This window comes from Mastigoproctus giganteus, chromosome 3 (assembly GCF_048544385.1).
Source record: "Mastigoproctus giganteus isolate SK-2022 chromosome 3, ASM4854438v1, whole genome shotgun sequence".
Lineage (NCBI taxonomy): Eukaryota > Metazoa > Arthropoda > Arachnida > Uropygi > Thelyphonidae > Mastigoproctus > Mastigoproctus giganteus.
Window position 1 is genome coordinate 102,876,634 of NC_143577.1, and position 20,715 is coordinate 102,897,348.

Below are 20,715 nucleotides of genomic sequence, written 5' to 3' on the forward strand. Positions count from 1 at the left end.
TTACCCCGTGGTCAATTTGTTGCAAAACTGAAGTGGTGTTTGGTGACATGTAAACAACATTGATGTTGGTCGGGAGATGTTCCGACTTCAGCAAGGTTTTCAGGATGGCCAGGGGCATTGTCCAATAGAAGAAGAAGAGCCTTGGCTGGTAACTCATTCTCTTGACAAAAATAGAGCACAGTAGGGCAAAAATAGTTTGCATACCAATCCAAGAAGATTTCTTGTTACGCAAGCCCTCCTGTTCCATTTCCAGTAGACTGGCAATGTGACTTTGTTTAGGCCCTTGAGACCACGTGGTGTCTGTGAATGGTACACCAACATTGGTTTTAATTTTAAAGTCCCAGAGACATTTGAGCACAGCAGAAGTGTTAGCCTGTCTTTTGCAGCGTTGAAACCTGGTGCAGACTGCTCTTCATGGGCAATGAAGGTTCGTGATGGCAATTTCTTCCAATAAAGCCTAGTCTAGTCAACATTAAAAATGAGATCAGGAGGATAATTATCCTCCTCTACAATGGCTTGAAACTCTGCAGGAAACGTTGCAGCTGCCTTGCCACTTAATTTCACACAGGAGCACTTACTTCAAGATTTAAATTGCATGAACCATCCCTTGTTAACTAAAAATGTCTCATCACCACTCTCTTTTTTCTTAAGATCAAAAATTGACTTTGCCTTATCAGTAATAACAGCTTGAGTCAATGGAATGTTTTTTGATTTAAGTCATTCCCCCCCCCCACAATGGCAATAATTTCTCCATTTTTTCTAAAAGTTTACTTCTGCTATAACTCACTTATGTTGCACTTACTGCCGTAGCATGTTGCATTGACTGTTTTATTTCATCTGCATTTTTCATTATGGTACTCAGTTGATGGAGGCAATATCACACTTCTACACACATCAGGATGTGTCTGACCATCTTCTAGTCTACGAATTACTTCCATCTTTTTTTCCCAATGTGATAGATCTACATGACTTTTTAGTAACATTTTCACATCCACTTGGCTTTACTGCATTTCTCTTACTAGACATGGCGACTCTTATTTTATTAATTTAATCAACAATTTTTAATTAAAACTCACAAAGTGACACTGCAGAATAGTGGCCCAACAATAGGATACCAACAAGCAAAATGAGTGTTCCTCTCCTCTTATCTCTGATTGACTGTGCTGTTTCTTTACATCATATCTGGTATTTATAGTTGCACATTTTTTACAGTTTTTGATATTTCTGGTCTGGTTTCAAAATTGTTCATATTGTGAATCGTTGCAAAACAAACTGTTGTAAACCGAAGGCTACCTGTATTTTAAAGCATGCAACTATATACTTTTATCTTTTGATGGCTCTATTCAGTTATTCTTCAGCATATTTCTAATTTAAGTCTATTAGTAACTATGTATTAGCATTTTATTGTTCATCTTCCGCATAAGAACTGTATGTATTAGCATTTGATTGTTCATCTTCAGTGTATTTCTATGGTTTGTTTATGCTTTTTTTTTTCCATTTCAGTACAATTCCATATGGCAATATGATTTCAGTGCATAAGTTGAGATAGCAATTTTTGATTGGTATTTTAAAACATGAGTAATTATTTAACATGGGAGAAAGTGACGAATTCCTAATGGACCAAAGAATGAAGACATGCTAGTTGAATCTTCAAAGTCCTGAAACTCAGATGTGAATAACAAGAACAGCTTGATAATTCCAGATGTAGTAATTTCAGTGAAAACATTAGAGGTTGCAATAGATCTTTATCATTTTCTCTTGTGGTAGACATAGCAAAGAGTATCTATTATTTCTCTGAACTCTATGGGAAATAATGGATACTCTCAGAGAGTCTGTGGGAAATAATGATAGCACTTGAAATCTCCCCACCCAAAATAATAAAATGTTTTTATACCCTGGGAGGGCCACATAAGGTGAGAGAAATTTGCAAGTTAGAGATAAAAAAAGAGAAACTCTAATAAAAAAAAAAGTCCCACCATAGGATTTATACACAAATTTTTCCACATTATATGACAAGGTATACACTAGTTAAAATATATGAAGCAGTCGGCCAGGATTAGGATGAGGATACAAGCAACTAAGGCACTTGCCTCCAATACAAGCAATGCTGGAGAGGATGCAAGAGTCAAGAGATATAATGTTGTACATTCATATAATATAGTAAATTGGGATGGAGGAAGAGTGCACTTCTGCAATCAGTTACTTTCTACTTGTGAGTCAATTTCAAATTCAATCTAATTTTTATTATTCTTCTTTCATTTTTAAGAAAAGAACCTACAAAAACTATAATGCTCTGTTCACAAGTTTATCTTGGTTGGTTAAGGGCTTTTTTTTTTTTTTGTATATTCATTCATATGGATCTTTGTCATTTCAGTTTTTTTATATATCTTGATATAGTTTTACTTATTAAAGTTTCTTTTTATATATTGTTGTTTATATGATATTCATAACATATGATACAGATTATTTGTCTTTGTAAAATTTAAGATATTAATGCTACTTCTTTCACTTAGAACAGTGGGATCCAACCTTTTCTCGTACAGGGGACATATTCAAAGTTAAATTTGTTTCGCAGGTCGCACTGAGTTATTCAAGAAAAATTAGTGTGTTACATTTTCCATATCTTGTTACCATTTTTTATTTTCAGGCTATATATAAAAAATGCAAATTCTTAACACTTTTATGTGCACAAATCTATGTCAGTGATTTATTTTTAGATTTTATTAAAATTATAAAAATTTGACTTACTTTTGTTTTTTTAAAAAAATACTTTACTTTTGTTTTTAAATGCTCACTTTAGAAAATTTACAACCTGATTTTCAATATTAAGGTGGATAAATAAACATAATGATACACCTAAAACGGAAAATATTTGAAATTTTTATTAAGTACAATACACAATAACATTTACTGAACAAAACTGAACATTTAATGAAATGATTGAGGCTGGATGTTTTTAGATAACTGTACAAAATTTGGTTGAAAATTTGTGACGCCAATTCTCAATATGGATGAAGATGTTCATCTGTTATTCTGTTTCTTTTTAAATATTTATTTGATTTCATGTGTGAAAAAATTTGCTCTCAAACATACGTTGATCTGAACAAAGTAGCCATTTTCGTGGCATTTTCTTTTATTAGTGGAAATCTTCAGATGGGAGAGCCTTGTAGAATTGAAGTATAGTTTAGTTTCACAGTCCATATACTTATTCAGAAGTATATTTTGGCTTGAAGATCAATAATTTAAAGTTGCAAGCTGGGATTGTAGTTTTCAGCCATAGAATAAATGGATTCTCAAATAAGCTTAGGTCTTTTTTGTGAGATCTTATATCAGCAAATCGACTTTCAAACTCGTCAAAAAGTAATTGTAGTAACGAGAGGCAACAATCCTTTGGAAATAAGTGTTTCTCTTTTAGCTCAGTAAACTTTCAAAGTGAACTAAATTGTCTTACTCAATTTGGGATTTAAATAATAATAACTTAGTCTGAAATGATTTGACGTCACCATACAAACCAGAGACCAATTTCTGAAATTAACTGTTGAAACATAAGGTAATTAAGGTGATTAATGCCATGTGATCTTATAAAATTTACAGTCGAAATAACCACATTCACAATGTGTTAAGATGCAATATTTTCCCACAGAGGGCTTCTTGATGCATAATGCAGTGAATTTCAATCGGAGGTCAGCTCCAATATCAATCGTTTACTTGGTGATTCTACCTATAAGCCCAATGTTTTTACCATCATATATTTTGCACCATCATATTGTGATCCCTGCCCTTAATTCTAACTTTTCAATAGACTGGCGCAAAATTTTTCAAAAAGATTTTCACCTGTAGTTGTTCCATGCATACTCTGTAGATCAGCTAAATCTTCAACTGGTACAAAATTATCATTAATTCCATGTATGAAGGTAAGGAGTTGAGATGTGTTATTTACATCAGTACCATCATCCAGTTCCACACTAAAATATTTTATTTGTTTCTAAGGGTTGTTCAAACAAATCGTTTCCAATATCTTCTACTCTTCGCATAATTGTTTGTCGAGCCAAACTAATGTCTTGTATCATTTTCAATTTCTCCAGACAAATTTCTTCCATAACTTTTAACAAACAACATTTAAGAAATTCACCATCACTGAATGGTTTACTTTCAAAAACGATCAAATATGCAACTTGATAACTGATACTTACAGCAGATATTTCTTTACCAATACATTTTGTGTGTTTTGTTGTTTCCTTAATTCGTTTTGTAACTTTGAACACTTTCTTTTTCTTCACAACACTCCTTTATATTGTTCATAAGATTAATGCTTGGAATCATAGTGTAATTTTAAATTATATTCTTTAAAAACTGACAGAGTCTCCTTACACACTGCTTTTTCGTTGTACTCAATGAAGAAATAGTCTTCAGTCCACCTTTGATCAAAACCCCAACACTCCAAATTGACTTTCCTCTTTCAGAACATTTTTAAGGATTTTTTAATTCAGTACAATGAACAAGTTATATCAAAACAGTTAAATTTCATAATATTAAAAGATTGATATGTACATAACTGTATTTAGCTTACATATGACTGCACTGGACATGTACACATTTGATACAGTCAGGCTTGCATTCCTGTACACGCAGTGATGTGACTCTAAAATGTTGTTTTTGTTCACTTTCTATGCGGGCTGTATAAAAATAATTCGCGGGCCTTATCCTGCCTGAGGGCCACAGGTTGGACACTACTGACTTAGGTCCGAAAGAGCAATAGCTGACTGTGGCTGATAGGGAGTTGTGGAGGATTTTTGTTTCTAATTTTCATATTCAGGGCAGTTTAAAAGTATGTATTTTACAGTTTTGACTGTGTCATAGATTTCAAATCTGTGAGGTTTTTCTGTTTGGAGAGGGAAAGGATGTGTGATATGGGTGTGTCCTTTCTTAGTCTGGCTAAGACTATCTGTAGCTACTCTCCTGAATTTTCATAAGCTTGAAGGCCATTTTTCAATTTTTGATTTAATTTGATACAATTTGTTTTAACTTTTAGTTTTGGGAAATCTGTTTGGCAGGCTCTTTGAATAATTGGTCCGTAGTCCATGTACAGAGTAAGAAATGGCCTTTGGGGTAGAAATGTGGTTGTTTTTGTTGCTTTGTCAGCATCTTCATTTCCATTTATTCCTGCATGCTTTGGAATCCATTAAAACTGTATATCTTGTTTCTTTTTTGTGAGGATTATTACAGTCTGATGGATTTTTTTGGAGAATTGGATGGGCATAAATGGTTGTAAACTCATGTAGTATTGCTTGTAAAATTTCAGGAAATCAGAGTATATTGTATCTTTCTGATATATTGTGTTTTTGAAGTTGTTCAGTACCAGGTGCATAATAATCGCTCATAATTCTGCAGTGTAAACACTGCACTCTTTTGGTAGTTTGTGTGATAAATTTATGTCCGGGAAGGCTGCTGCAGCATTTACTGAAGTTTTTAACCCATCTGTGTATATTGGAACATAATTGCAAAATTGTGTTCAATTTATTGCATGTAGCTGCTGAAAATTAGCTTGGGTGAAGTTGCTTTACTGCAGTGTTGTAACAAAAGGTCACACTGTAGAGATTGTAATTGCCATGGTGGAAGTGTCTCTGTTTGTGTTTTTAGAACATCTAGATTAAGATGATATGTTTCTTTCAGATCTTTGAGTCTAATGTTTCATTGATTTGTCTGCGATTTTGATAGTTGTTTCCCCGTATGAAGTTAAACAAGGTTACGCAGAGAGGGTGTTCAGGAAAGGTTCTCAGAGAACCAACTTTTCTTCTTCCTCATTTATTTCTTCAACTTCCATTTTCAGGAACAACCTCCCTTCACAAGTATTTCCTGAAAATTACAATCTGTATAACTGTTCCTTGGCATTAAGCACATCGCTAATATTGCTTCCTCAGCATCTAGAAAACTGGGTTTTCTCTTTCACTCTCAGCATTACTTTTCTTCTAAATAGCTATTCACTCTGTATAAATCTGAAATCTGCCCTACCAATGAATATTGTTCCCACATCTGGGGTGGTGCCCCTAACTTCTCTCAGGCTTCTAGATTCCATTCAAAAGAGGGGCAGTTAGGGTCATAATTAATGACCCATCTCCTACAAAGTCTCTCCATCTCTTTGTTTCTGCTACATGCCTTTTCTATAGTTACTTCCATGAGTACTGTTCTTCTGAATTGGTTTCCATAATTCCTTCCTTCTAAGCCAGTCTGAACGTGTGCCGCAACAAGTCAGCATCCTTTTACTGTCCAACTTCAAACTCGCAGAACCTTTTCTTCTTTCTCATTTATTCCTTCAACTTCCATTTTCTTGAACAACCTCTTCCTTCTTCACACATATTTCTTGAAAATTACAATTCACAAAAATTCAAGTCTAATGTCAACAAATATCTTCTTTCATTTTCTCAACCTTCAATCCACGCACAGTATCAAGTACTATATGTTCTAATACTTTTGTGTTTGGGGGTTCATAAAAAAAAGCATAATTTAGTGCCAGTTGTTGCTTTTCTGCATGAAGACTGTATACAGGTTAAGCATGCCTGTTGACATATGCAGTGCACTATGATGGACTGGATCTAGCATTTTAGGTACTCTTTTGTTGTTGTTATTTGGTTTTTAGGAGCATTAGCAACTAAGGCCATATTGCTCCATGAATATGCGGTGGTCATTCCCTGACCTTTCCGCATTTGGTGGTAACGGGCTCGAACCCTGGTCTAATCAAGAAGCGTGTGCTACGCACTGCTGCTCCTTCCCACCTGGTTATGGAGATGCCCAGTACTCTTTTGTGCCAAGTTGTAGACATGTCTATAATTCAATTTGGACTTAACTAATGCTTTATACAGGATGTGCATGTTGTTTCTGTTCACTCTTCTCTTTATTTCTGACAGCATTTTTCAGTACTTTGAGACTTTTTCATACAATTTGTTTGCAATTGTCTTGTATATTCAAGGAAGATCACTTTCTTATCTAGGATTAATCCTAGAAACTTAACACTTGATTTAACAGGGATAATTTGGTTGCAAAATGTAAGCTCAAGATCTCAGTTTGGAGATCTCTGTTTGTATCCTTATCGTGTTATATTTGGTTACTATTTGAAAATAGGATGGCTTGTTCAGTGGAAAAGGCTGGATAATTTTCCTTGCTTCCTGGTACATTACATTGTTCTCTATCTTATACTTTTGTACTGTTTTTTCTTGTTTACATTTATTACACATTCTGGCATAGGCTGGGCATTCTCCTCTACAGTTTTGACAAGTTTCAGCAAAATGAATATCCAAAGAATGTGACAGTAATGACGTCATTACTGTCACATTCTTTGGATATTCATTTTGCACTTATGGATGAGAGTGCCTCTCTGCATGCTCTCTGTGAGTGATCATATACTCAGACTTGAAATAGCCTTGAACATTTGTTACTCGGTGATCTTTTAAGTTTTCTTCCTCTGATATATGCAGAAGATTCAACTCAGAGATGACCCCTTCCTGAGTGGTTTAACATATTATGGGGTATTACCACTATTGGTATTTTTTCAATGTCGTTGTTTGCAATATCTTCTCTGAGTGTTTGGATCTTGAAGTTCCTACTAAGATGTCCCTAGATTGAAGATGGTATACTGCTTTTGGTGTTCCTATTAGTCCTTCCAGGTATTTTTGATTCAGGAATGGAGACATTTTTCCCACTGCATGCTTTCCTGTAGAATGTACAACCAAGTAGGCTGGTTCTATTTGTGTGTTGGCATCTGTTTTCTGCCTCTCTGTTATGCTGCTTTGCAAGTTATCCATTTTCTGGTTTGGTGATATCTTGTCTATCACTGGGTGGGGGGGGGTGTTATTATTATAGGAGTAATTGTTCAGTCCATTTTTGCTCCTCCTTTTAGTTCTTGGGCAGGAGCAGTGCCACTAAGCGGCTAGAAATTAGTAGGGTTAGTTGTGTTGATTTAAGAAGCAGAGAAAAAGAAAAGTGACTTTCCTTTTTGCACACTTTGCAAAGAAAGCCTTATTAAGTGTGGAAATAAGGGGTAATCACAATAAATGTAATTAAAAAATATATACCTTTAAGGTACATTATGAGATCACTGAGAAAATTGCCTGATCACTTTAAAAAATGCTTGGCATTCAAGGCCTTATCTCAGTTCCTAAACCTTAATTTATTCACTGTAGCTCAGCATCTTAAAAGATGATTTATACAGATCCCAAATCATACATGGATTTGGTTGAGAATTTATTATATTACATTAAAAGTAATGTGGTATTCTTATTGCCGATAATCCCTAAAAATAAATTACTGACAAATCCATTTTTAACTTTGTATCTGCAAAGGCTACCATTTCTAAGTCGTTGAGCTATAGAAAATACAGATTTCAACAGTCTTTTGTGTTTGAGTAAAAAAAAAAAAAAAATCTGAGTCCAAATCGGGTCCTCATATCATCTAGATTAGAGGTGTTGAATTCATGGCTGCTTCAGGCCACACCAGACACGTCTGGCTGCACAAGTATCCACACAGTATACATTAGTGTTTGTGGAAATGGAAAAAATTATTAAATATTTTAACATGTTAGTCTCTGTGCAAAAAAGGCACAATCTCCTAAGTAGAACTACATTTGAAGATTTGTATAATTTATGAATTTTACAGAAATATTTTAAAATTTAGTGTATTTCCAAAAGTTCATAGTGTTAAACCAATATTTTCATATCAGTTTAACACTACGAAACTGTAAAAACTGATGACACTTTGGCCATACAACAAATGCTTCAGAATGATTACAAGCTGCCAGTTTGACACCTCCTGATCTAGATATTTAGTATTTTGGATGAAAGTAAAGGTAAAGGATTTTTTTGCAATAATGCTAATATCACACGTAATACCATAATTAGTTAATTCCTTTTATACATTATAATCCACATTTACAGAGCATCTTTTTTTTACTCTTTGCAATATGAAAAGAAAAAATAAAATGTTGAATAAAAAATAGTTTAGAAAAAAACAGTTTGCTTCACTTTTCTTTATACAGGTTTTCCATAAAGTGTAAACTTTGATTAAATAAAACAAGAACTCTTCCTCTTGAGGGTGTATATTAAAAAATAGCACTACAAGCAAACACCAGCAAAAACTGCAGGTAGGAAATTTTTACTGATACATGAAGTCCTCAATACAATCCATCTTGCAGTGACAACCTGAGAGTGCATCACCGAGACTTCAAACAATTAATCCTCAATGTCATTTAACCTCTTCTTTACAAATTAACATCTGGCTAGCAGCTTTCATAGTGTCAGATACACTTCCCATGGAATTCTAAGTATCACCACCTGTTGCGAAGGGCAAAACAAGTAATAATTCTCTTGATCAAAGTGCCAAAGCAGCTGCAAACCTCATCTGAAGAGTAAAGTGTTAGCCGTGTTCTCTTCTAAAGGGCAATAAGTTTTCAAGTGATAGAAGGAAGTAAAGGCCATCAAGCCTGACGTTGGCTCCAGTTATGCCATATCTATAAAGAAAGTAAGAATTAATAATTTAATTATATTTAATAGACTTACTTTGTATACCTGTGCAATTATATCATCAGAGTTCTGCAGAAAGATTATTTGTCTTCAGATTAAAATTCTTTTAATAAAATCGAGCTAGCTGAATTTATTAATTAGGCATTAAACAATACAGATAACAAAAATTAATTTCATTAATTAAGTTTCATGTGTTTGCCACTTTATAATAAAATGTATGGATTTCTTCTTATGCTTTTTATTTAATCCAGTCTATGGCCTATTCTATTTTAATTGTGTTGAGTGAAAGGAAGGAAGAACTGTTTCCTTCTTTGTTGCTTCTGCTGCTGCTTCAAAAAACTACAAATAAAAAGCTCTATGAAGTTAAGCTCTTGATTAACTTGGTTCCTCTTTAAATGTAATTTAACAAAGTAAATACTTTCTTCTCTACAAATGGAGGTTATCTGTTGTTGTTCATTTAACCAAAGAGTAGGCTGAAATAATTGTGCTGAAATAAACTATGGACTCACAAATTGAATCACCAATTTGTGAGTCCATTGTTCATAGTTTGGTATACTTGTAGCATACCAACGAAATCATTTAGAAGAGGTGTTAAGTCCACATAATGCATGCATAGCATTATATTATTAGTAAATTAATACATAAATTGATAAAAAAAAAAGAAAAGAAAACAAGGTTAAAATTTGATGATGGTAATAATAATAATCCATCAGTCTCTTTCCCCGAGACTGAAGGATTCATGCTCGTCATCCAAGACCAGGTAATCAACACCAGGAACTATAGAAAATACATCACCAAGGAGCCTGGATGTTTGATGACACATGTCGACGATGCCACCCGGCCTCAGAAACGATCCAACGCACCACGGGATGCAAGGTGATCACCCAGACTAAGTACACTCATAGACATGACCAGGTAGCCAGAATAATACATCAGAAGCTAGCAAGGAAATACTAGTTGATCGAAGAAAGTGTACCGTACTACAGGTATGAACCCCAGGCAGTACTAGAGACCCGAACCCACAAGCTGTACTGGTACTGCGCCATAATAACGGATAAGACCATCCCGCACAACAGACCGGACATAACCCTTTGTGGACAAGATGGAAAAGGCTGCCTACCTGATTGACACAGTGGTGCCAACACTAGCAATGTCCAGAAAACCCATGAGGAAAAAATCAGGAAGTACACGAATCTAAGACAGAAGATCAAGGAGATGTGGCATATGCAACAAGTAATGACCATCCCGATCATCATGTCAACCACAGGTATGGTGCCAAACACCCTACTTAACAGCCTAGCAGCAATAGGTCTCCCAGCGAACACCTACAAGGAACTCCAGAAAGTCGCAATCCTGAACACTTGTAGGATAATCAGAATTCCTTGACCAACAGTAGCACCATACATAACAACAACCACCCTGTGTACTTTATCCTCAAACAGGCTTATGGGGCTGGGAATTCCATATTCAAGAAAATTAATACTCCAACACCAGCCAAGTAATTAAATATTTAATAAAATAAAATAAAGTAAGATGATACAGTAAACTGGACTATTACAATAAGTACTAAAAGAAATAAAATCGGTTAAAACAGTTAAAAACTAACAATGCTAAAATCGTTAAAATAAGTTAAAATACCAGAAATCCAAAGCTTTTGGAGACAGCTGTCTCCTTTCCCAACAGTGTACTGTTGCTACCATGACACAGGTAACAGGTCCATGGTACTCATGTGACTCACTAGGAACATCGTCAGTATTCTCTGTTTGCGCACCAGAAACGGAAGTGACCTGGGAGCGTGCTACGTGGAACCAATCATCGCGTCTGAGGACAATCGCCTCAAAGAGGAGGTGTAATCGCATACCCCTATCCCTGTTAATAGTATGACAGGATGAACCGATTCACAAGCTCTCAAGCCACTTGCGTTCCCAGAACCCATGCGCATGGTCAGTAATGATTGCATCCTCAGTAATGTCCGGTGCACAAACAGAGAATACTGACGATGTTCCTGGTGAGTCACATGAGCACCATGGGCCTGTTACTTAAGGATGTGTCATGGTAGCAACAGTACACTGTTGAGAAAGGAGACGGCTGTCTCCGAAAGCTTCGGATTTCCAGTATTTTAACGATTTTAGCATTGTTAGTTTTTAACTGTTTTAATCGATTTTATTTCTTTTAGTACATATTGTAATAGTCCAGTTTACTGTATCATCTTACTTTATTTTATTTTATTAAATATTTAATTACTTGGCTGGTGTTTGAGTATTAATTTTTTTGAAGACACTGTGTACTTGGTAGCAATACTCGTTATGAAGTGGAACGCCGATCAGGGAGAAATAATATATATATATATTTTTTTTATGTAGACCCCAAAAACGAGAGGTATTAGAACCTATAGTACTTATTACCGTGCTTGGGGTGGAGGTTGTGAAGACGAAAGGAGATATTTGTTGACATTAGACTTGAACTTCTGTAGACTATAATTTTCAGGAAATACGTACGAAGGAAGGCTGTTCCAGAAAACGGCAGTTGTATCAATAAATGAGGAAGATGAAAAGTTGGTTCTGTGAGTTTGAAGTTGGACAGTAAATGGATGTTCGCTGGTGGCAGCACGTGTTCGGACTGTTTTGAAAGAGAGAGCGGGAATTATAGAAGCCAATTCAGAGGAACACTGCCCATGGAAATATCTGCACAAAAGGCATGTTATGTTATGTTATTTGGTTTTTAGGAGCATTAGCAACTAAGGCCATATTACTCCGGGAATATGCGGTGGTCATTCCCTTGACCTTCCCGCATCCTCCATATTTGGTGGTGACGGGCTCGAACCCTGGTCTAATCAAGAAGCGTGTGCTATACACTGCTGCTCTTTTCCACCTGGCTACGGAGGGAAAAGGCATGTAGCAGAAACAGTACGTCTATGAGACAGCGAGTGGAGAGAGACTGTTAGAGATGAATCATTAATTAACCTAACTGCCCTCTTCTGAATGGAATTAAGAAGCCTGAGAGAGGTTTTGGGGGCACTACCCCAGATGTGGGAACAATATTCCATGATAGGGAGGATTGGCGATTTATACAGAGTGAGCAGCTGTTTGGAAGAAAAGTAACGCCGAGAGCGAAAGAGTAAACCAAGTTTTTTAGATGCAGAGGAAGCAATATTTGTAATGTGCTTGTGCCAAGAGAGATTAGAAGTCAGGGTAATCCCCCAAAAGAGATATATCATTTTGCCCAGAAATCGGAGTGTCACTAAAGATAAGCATAGGAGCAGAAGAATCCTTTTTGCGAGATATAAGACAAGACTGAGTTTTAGAAGGGTTGAAATCAACTAAGTTGTCTTTGCCCCACTGGATAATTACCTGAAGATCGGCATTTAAGGAATTGGTAGCAGATTTTCGAGAAGTTGAAGCTGATTGAGCAGGACAAGGTTTCTCAAAATGGAAAGTGGAATGCAATGTGCTATCATCGGCAAAAACTATGGATAGGATTTCCAGTCAATGGAAGAAGGTCATTAATATACAAGAGAAAAAGAGTGGGGGAAAGAACTGAACCTTGGGGGACACCGGCATTGGTGGAGAAGTTAGAAGACAGAGAGCCATCTACCATCACCCTGAGTGAGCGATCAGAGAGAAAACTGGATAACCAGTTACTAAAAACAGTTGGCAAACCATAAGATGGAAGCTTGTTTAGAAGACCTTTATGCCAAACACAATCGAAAGCCTTTGAGATGTCACGAGCAGCTACTTGTGTTTCACTAAACCTTTCCATTCCAATGAATTAGTCCATAAATGGGTAACATAAGCCAGAATATCACCAGTGGATCGGCACTAATGGAATCTATACTGGCGATCATTGATCAGATGGTAGGTTTCTAGGTAGTTTAAGAGTTGGCAGTTAATTGATTTCTCCATCACTTTAGAAAGAGTAGAAGTAATTGCAATGGGACGATAATTGGATGGGAGGGATTTGTCACCCTTTTTAGGAACCGGCTGGATATGAGCAAATTTCAAAGCAGAAGGAAAAACACCTTTGGAATAAAAAAGTGAAAAGAGGTGGCAAAGAATAGCAGTAAGTTCAGGAGCACAGGCTTTGAGAAAAAGTGGAGAAATACCATCGGGACCTGGAGCTTTCTTAGCATCAAGATTCGTCAAAATCCTTGTGACATCCTTTTGATGGAAGACCACAGGAGGCATTGAATAAAGCGTGTTGGGAATGGTGGGAGATGTTTTACCAAGATCATTAATACATGAGCTGGAAGGAAAATGGGATGCTAGCAGGTCAGCTTTATCTTTGGCTGAAGTGACAACAGAACCATCTGGTTTGGACAGAGGTGGGAGCAGAGATGGGCAAAAGTTGCGGCCAATAGCTTTAGTAAGAGACCAGAATGCTTGGCTACCATTAGGGCAAGAAGCAAGTTTTCTACTCTTAGCCTGTTCAAACTCTAGTTTAGACTGATTAATAACTGCTTTACAATTGTTGCGAGCTTTTCTTTAGGCAGAAAACGAAACTGAAGAATTACAAACAAGGCAATTACGATATGCAACGTTCTTCTCTTGAACAGCCTTAGCACATTTATTGGAAAACCAAGGTTTAGATAAAGGACGAGATTTTAAAGTGGAGTGTGGGGTAAAGGATTCCATTCCTGCAAGAATAATTTCACTGACACGATCTGAGCAAACGTTGACATCAGAAGTTTTGAAACAGTAATCAGACCAAGGAAAAGAAGAAAAGAAGTCTCGCAGGTCATCCCATTTTGCATTCTTGTAATACCAAACAACACGAGGTTGGGAATAGCCATGAGATAAAGGCTCCATTGGAGAAGAGACAATCACCAAGTTGTGATCTTAAGTGCCTAAAGGACCTCTCACTTCGACCGTGTACTTAGAAAGGTTATTTGTGTGAAAAAGATCAAGCATGTTGGCTGTATGATTAGGATTGTTAATCTGTGCAAGGTCATTAGTAATTGCAAAAGCCTGAGCAACTCGACCAGCTGGCTCAGTGTGACTAGAAAACGGAAACCAGCTGGAGTTGTGAACATTAAAATCACCAAGGAAAATTACCTCACTGTTAGGAAAGTTGGACTGGAGAAAGTCAAGTTGCAAAGAGAGGAAGTCAAAGAGCTCCAAGTGATTAGTGAAGTTGGGAGAATGGTAGAGACAAGAGATGAATTTGACACAATGAGGTAGAGAGAGAGATTTTATGCCAGAGAAGATCAAAGAGAGGAGATTCCAAATTGCCAAGTCTCTGACAGGGAATATCAGAACGGACATATGCATAAGTACCACCTTTGAGGCGAAAGGAATCATACAGTGAATAATTTGGGCATCTCAGATGAGCAGTAGTTGAATCAACCAATAACTGAGATTCTGTCAAAAAAAGTACATGGGGTTTGGCAGACTGCAAGTGGAAATGGACATCATTGAGATTAGAATTGAGACCACGTATATTTGTGAAATGAATTAGGAAGTGTTTGGGAAGTTTAGATCTTTTCGCAGATAAGCTTGCTCTATTAGTTTGACAAGCACCATATGGCTATTAATAATAATAATAATAATAATAATAATAATTCATGGTGTATTCAATAGTAAGAAAAAGTGGGTGGGACATGCTGTATGAAGTAATGAAATTTTTGGACATGGCGTACACATGGTAAGAATATACCCAGATCCTTGATATAACACGGCCTGGACAATGCACCCCCCCCCCGCATACACACTATGCAGACTCCCTCCAGTTACTATCTGGCAGAGTAGAGGTAGCAAGATTATACACTAGCTGATCCGGAAGCCTCCTAGAGAGTTACCAATAGGTTCGGTCCAGTGTACTAACTAGCGGCCGGCCTGCGAACACAGTTTTAGAGCTGTACCCTCGAAATGTGAGGAATATTGGATCTCGCCACGATGTTCATCATAACCTCAAAAGTCATCAATCATACTGCATGATGGAAGAGATGGGGAAGGGTTGACTGGAACTTAGCTCTAGAGACTAAACATGGGTTCCACCACTTCAAGCCTCCAATAAACAAAGTGGTGGTAATGCACCGGCTGATGAGAGTCATCTACCACCTAGTACTGCCTGGTAACATAGAGGGACGGCATTCCTCCATGTGATGTGAGCGCCACACCTCAACCCTTGCGTATGTTGGTTCACACCTGGATGGTCACCTACTACATGTGCTTGTGCATGGAGGTTATACCCAGGATTACTAACAATCCCACCATCATGAAGTTGGAAGCAGAGGATTTGGCTGTCACAGACCGTCCGGACTTCGCCGAAATTGGGTCCACTTGACTTGTCACCCGAATATCAGTTCCTTCAGCGTTTTAGACTCCCAGGTAGCAAGTACAGCTTGTCTGGCATATCTGAAAGAATGTCTGTGACAACCTGAAGGACCATATAAGAGCAATAATAATAATAAAAGGATCACTTCAATTAATAATAAGCCTTTATTAAAAGCTTATTATTTTTTCAACTGATAATCTATTGTATCCTACATGCATTACACGTGAAGTGACTATACATACTGGTTCGACTGGAACAATAACAGTTTCAGAATGAGTGTCCCAAATGCATCACAGAGTACACATGAATGGTTGAAGAAAATTTTAGCTCGTGGGAATGGATAAGTTTTTTGGAAATTTTTACCAAAAACTTGTTTTTGATTAATTAACATATTAAATTGTGTTTGACAAACAATTTAATAGTTTTAGTCATGTTCATTAGCTTATTTTTAAATTTAGCTAGTGATCTTTTAAATTATGACTTATTTGTATTGCTATTGCATCAGTGTTTTATCGCGAATATCGTTACATGTAACTAGTAGTGCAGTGAAACAGTAGGGTTCAACTGTGATAAATAAGTAGCTCAAAGGTTCTAATCACTTGTTAGGCCTATATATTTGTTTTTAAATAAGAAATTTTACTTTTTATTAAGGATATAACTAATTTAAAACTGTGATTGCAAAATATATCTTGTACTTGATAGTGAATTACATATCACTGAAGTTAGGAATCTATTAGCTTAGAGAAGTATTTTCAATTAATCAGTTAAATTGATTAATTTTATTAGTTTTCATTGTTGATGAATTAAATTGTATTTAAATGGAAATCATGCCTCAGACTAGTGCAGCAAAGCAATGGGCACAAATTAGCGGGAGTGCTGTGGCTCGGGTGACAGCTGAAGGGTGTGGTTCTCCTACAAATCACGGCATAACAAAATGTGCAACTCGTGCAATGTTTGCCTGGAATGGGACATGATACAGACAAGGGGGATGTCTTTGTGTGTATTGAGTGCAGAGTGTGTAAAGAAATTAGGTGCCAACTCAGTTTTCCGAGGGGCATTAATGGGTACATGTCCTCAAAGGAATTAAAAATGGTGGGCTCTTCAAGCTCTCAGCTGCTGGTTGGTTTTGATTTTTCGGGTGCAAAAACGACTGCGGTTATACTGCACCAAGAAAAGATTAAAATATCAACAAAGATAGATTCTGGTAACCTTTAAAAAGGTTACCTCCTTAAATTTTTATTTATATATATAAAAAGCAGTATAAGTTTAAAAGTAAATTATCCAATTTAGATATGTGTGTATATATTAATAGCTTGTAAAAACTTTAAAATTGCTGACACATGGTCGTTGTCTGATAAAATCTGACTGAGTGTATAAGGCCCAGCCAGATGAGTAAAAGTGGTAAAATATATATTATGAACATGGGTAAAATTAACGCAATCGATTAAAATATGCTTTATACACAAAATGGTGTCACAAGACTTGCACAAAGGAGGGTCATCTGCCCTCAGCAGGAAAGAATGTGTTAGATGACTGTGTCCTATGCAGAGTTGATCAAGAACAACCTCCTCGCTATGATTCCTGTGCGGACTAGACTGCCATGTTTCAATTACAGGCTTTATTTGGTATAATTTATTTGTTGTCTCTTTATGCCATAATTCTTGCCATTAGGAGTGTATATCTTGGTGTGTATTATTTGTCTATAGTCTGTATAGGGGACTGACAGGCCAAGATTATTAGTGGGAGCTTTTGATTTGGCTGCAGTGTCAGCCAAATCATTTCCCGTTATCCCAGTGTGGCTAGAAATCCAGCAGAAGTGGATATCAAACTGGTGTCCATAAAGAAAATGTATATTCTGCTGAACCTGACAGAGACCCAGATGGGAGTTGTCTCAAAGATAATAAAGCCTGTAATATACTCAAAGAATTGGAATATATTATTGACCTTTGGTATTGATAGGCTCGAATGTGATCCAGGGCTAACGCTATAGCATGCAGCTCTGTAGTGTATATGCTGGATTCAGGAAGAATCTGCTGAGATATTGTAGTCTGGAAAGACAACAGCAGATCCTACACACGATTCCAACTTCAAGCTGTCTGTGTAAACTGGCAGGAAGTTGGAGTGCTGAATAGAGCTGCAGGTAGACATGGAGTCTCCTGATGGAGTCTCAGACTTTACCCAGTTCTTAAAAGAAAAGTCGCATGGGGGAGTATGAGCATGCCAGGGTGGAAGGGTATGCTTTGGTGTTTCGGCAACCTTGTCCACCATGATGTTAAACTCTCTGAGTAGCTCTTGGATATGAAAACCCAAAGGACAATTGGCAGTCCGATGGGCATTGTACAAATTTTCCCAATGTGGCTCAAAAACGGATGGCCACGTAGGATGGTCTGGTAGGGATTTCAGTTTTAAAGCATACTTTAGACACAACTGCTTATGTTGAAGCAAGAGTGGAAGTTCATTTTCTTCAAAATATAGGCTCTGGACAGGAGATGTTCGAAATGCTCCGGTAGCGATACAGATAGCCAGATGATGGACAGGGTGCAGCCACCGAAGTACACTATCTCTGGCTGAAATGTATACTTGGGACCCGTAATCTAGTTTGGAGTGTACAAGTGCACAGTAGATGTGTAATAAAGTGTATCGATCCGAACCCCAAGATGTAGTGGACAGAGAGCGGAGAATATTAAGGCCTCTCATGCACTTCGTATGGAGTTGACAGATACGTTCCAGGAAGGTCAACAACTTCTTATCAAATATGAGTCCCAAGAATTTTGTGTCTGACACTACTGGAACAGCATTTTGCCCAAGCCTTAATTCAGGTTCAGGATGAAGATTCTGCTTACAACAAAAGTGTACGAACAGTCTTCTGCTGCAAGAACCTGAATTGAATAGCAAGTGCCCAGGAATTAAGGTGATTAATGGCTTGTTGCAGTTGTCTTTCAATAATCCTCATGTTGCATGACTGACAAAATATGCTAAAGTCATCAACATAGAGGGTGTTTACTGTTGAAGGAAGTTGTTCTGTGATGGAATTCACTTTGATGGCAAAAAGCATGACACTTAATACCAATCGTTGTGGTACTCCCTCCTCTTGGCAGAACGGATGGGAAAGTGAAGATCCCACACAAACTTGGAAAGACCAATTGGCTAAAAGTTTTTAATAAAAACAGGGAGATGCCTTCTCAGACTGAGGTTATGCAAGTATTTTAAGATGCGAAATCTCCAAGTTGTGTCATATGCCTTCTGTCAAAAAATACAGCCACCAAATGTTCTTGTTTTAGGAAAGCATCCCGGATGGATGTTTTCAGTCTAATGAGATGGTCCAGAGTGGACCGGTTCCTTCAGACGCCACACTGGATGCTGGAGAGAAGATCGTTTGATTCTAAATACCATATTAAATGAAAATTAACCATTCTCTCCAGGATTTTGCACAGACAGCTAGTCAGAGCAATAGGATGATAATTAGTAGAGATTTTAGGATTCTTTCCTGGCTTTTCAAAGGCAAGAACAGTTGCATTGCACCAGGAATCCAGAAATTGCTCTTCAATATAGATTCTGTTATGCAGAAGGAGCAGGCGATCCATAGATGTTGGTGAAAGGTGCTTAAGCATTTCATAATGGATTAGCATTAGCATTAGTAGAGGCATTTGATGCAAGAAAGCAAGCTTATGCAGCATCAGCCAAAAATAAAAATAAAATAAAAATAAATAAATAAAAAATAACCACTTCCACTTCACCCCTCTGTTCGTTCGAAATACCTGTCCAGCTGAGCCTTAAACTTATTTAGGCTATCAACTTCCACGACAAGGGATGGAAGTCTGTTCCACCAACCAACCACCCGCTGGCTAAAGGCAAATTTCCTCACGTCTATCCTACATTTGTCTTTCCTCAATTTGAATTTATGCCCTCTCAGGTGATTTTTCTGAGCAAGAGGAAGAATCCCATCAGCATTGAGCATGCTCAAACCATTCAAGGCTTTATACACCTCAATCAGATCACCTCGCTGGTGGGCGCCTCCGTAGCCAGGTGGGAAGAAGCAGCAGTGCGTAACACCCGTTTCTTGATTAGACCGGGGTTCGAGCCCGTCACCATCAAATACGGAGTTTGCGGAAAGGTCAGGGAATGACCACCGCATATCCCGGAGCAATATGGCCTTAGTTGCTAATGCTCCTAAAAACCAAATAACAAATAACACCTCGCTGGTGCCTAGTCTCGAGACACTGTAATTTGCAAAACTTAAGCCTTTCTTCCTATCTGGATGCTATCTGGTTCAACAGAACTTGCCTTAGAAAGGTAGAGAGCTCTTTTTAGGCAGAGTGAAAGGCACATTGTTGGGATAAAGGCCCTTTGGTGTGAAATTTAGCACCTGTTTTTCTCGTTTATGTTTCAGAACAAGGAACTCTGGGGAATAGGAAGATATTCCAGATATGTTTGAGGATGTTTTCCCAAGAGCATTGGCTATTGCAGATGGCTCTGAAATAGTGCATCCATTATATTGTAGGATTGATGAAGGGTGAGATATATATTTTCTCTTAATTTTTTGGATTTTATCCCAGACCACCTTAGTGCTGGTAGACCGGGTAATAGATGATGTAAAACAGATCCATGATCCTTTTGACTCTGACGGTGAATGTAACATGCTTTGGCTAATGCCCGTTTAAAGGCTATTAGATTAACCATGGTAGGATATTGGCAGAATATCCCCCCAAGCTTTGTTTTGAGCTTCTTTTGCTGCTGTGCATTGTGAATTCCATCATGCTTTGGGAAAAGGTGGAAACTGTGTAGATGTTTTTGGAATGGTATTGGCAGCTGCCTGAATGATATTTTCTGTGATGTACATGACCGCATCATTGATAGGTTCCTGACTAACTGCATTGAGGTCAAAATTTGCCTGATGTTGGAAGGCATTCCAGTCAGCCTGATCAGTCTT

The 20,715-nt window shown here is 37.3% G+C and overlaps 1 protein-coding gene across 3 annotated transcripts in view; it reads right to left on the minus strand.

Annotated features, from left to right (window-relative positions):
* Positions 1 to 9,128: 9,128 nt before the first annotated feature.
* The window catches only part of LOC150088195 (ankyrin repeat domain-containing protein 17-like), a 1,023,061-nt gene continuing 1,011,474 nt past the window's right edge, over positions 9,129 to 20,715 (minus strand). For all 3 annotated transcript variants that reach the window (XM_090369376.1, XM_090369375.1, XM_090369377.1), the window contains exon 33: positions 9,129 to 9,499. The gene's annotated coding sequence lies outside the window, so the exon portion shown is untranslated. The remainder of the gene's footprint in view (positions 9,500 to 20,715) is intronic.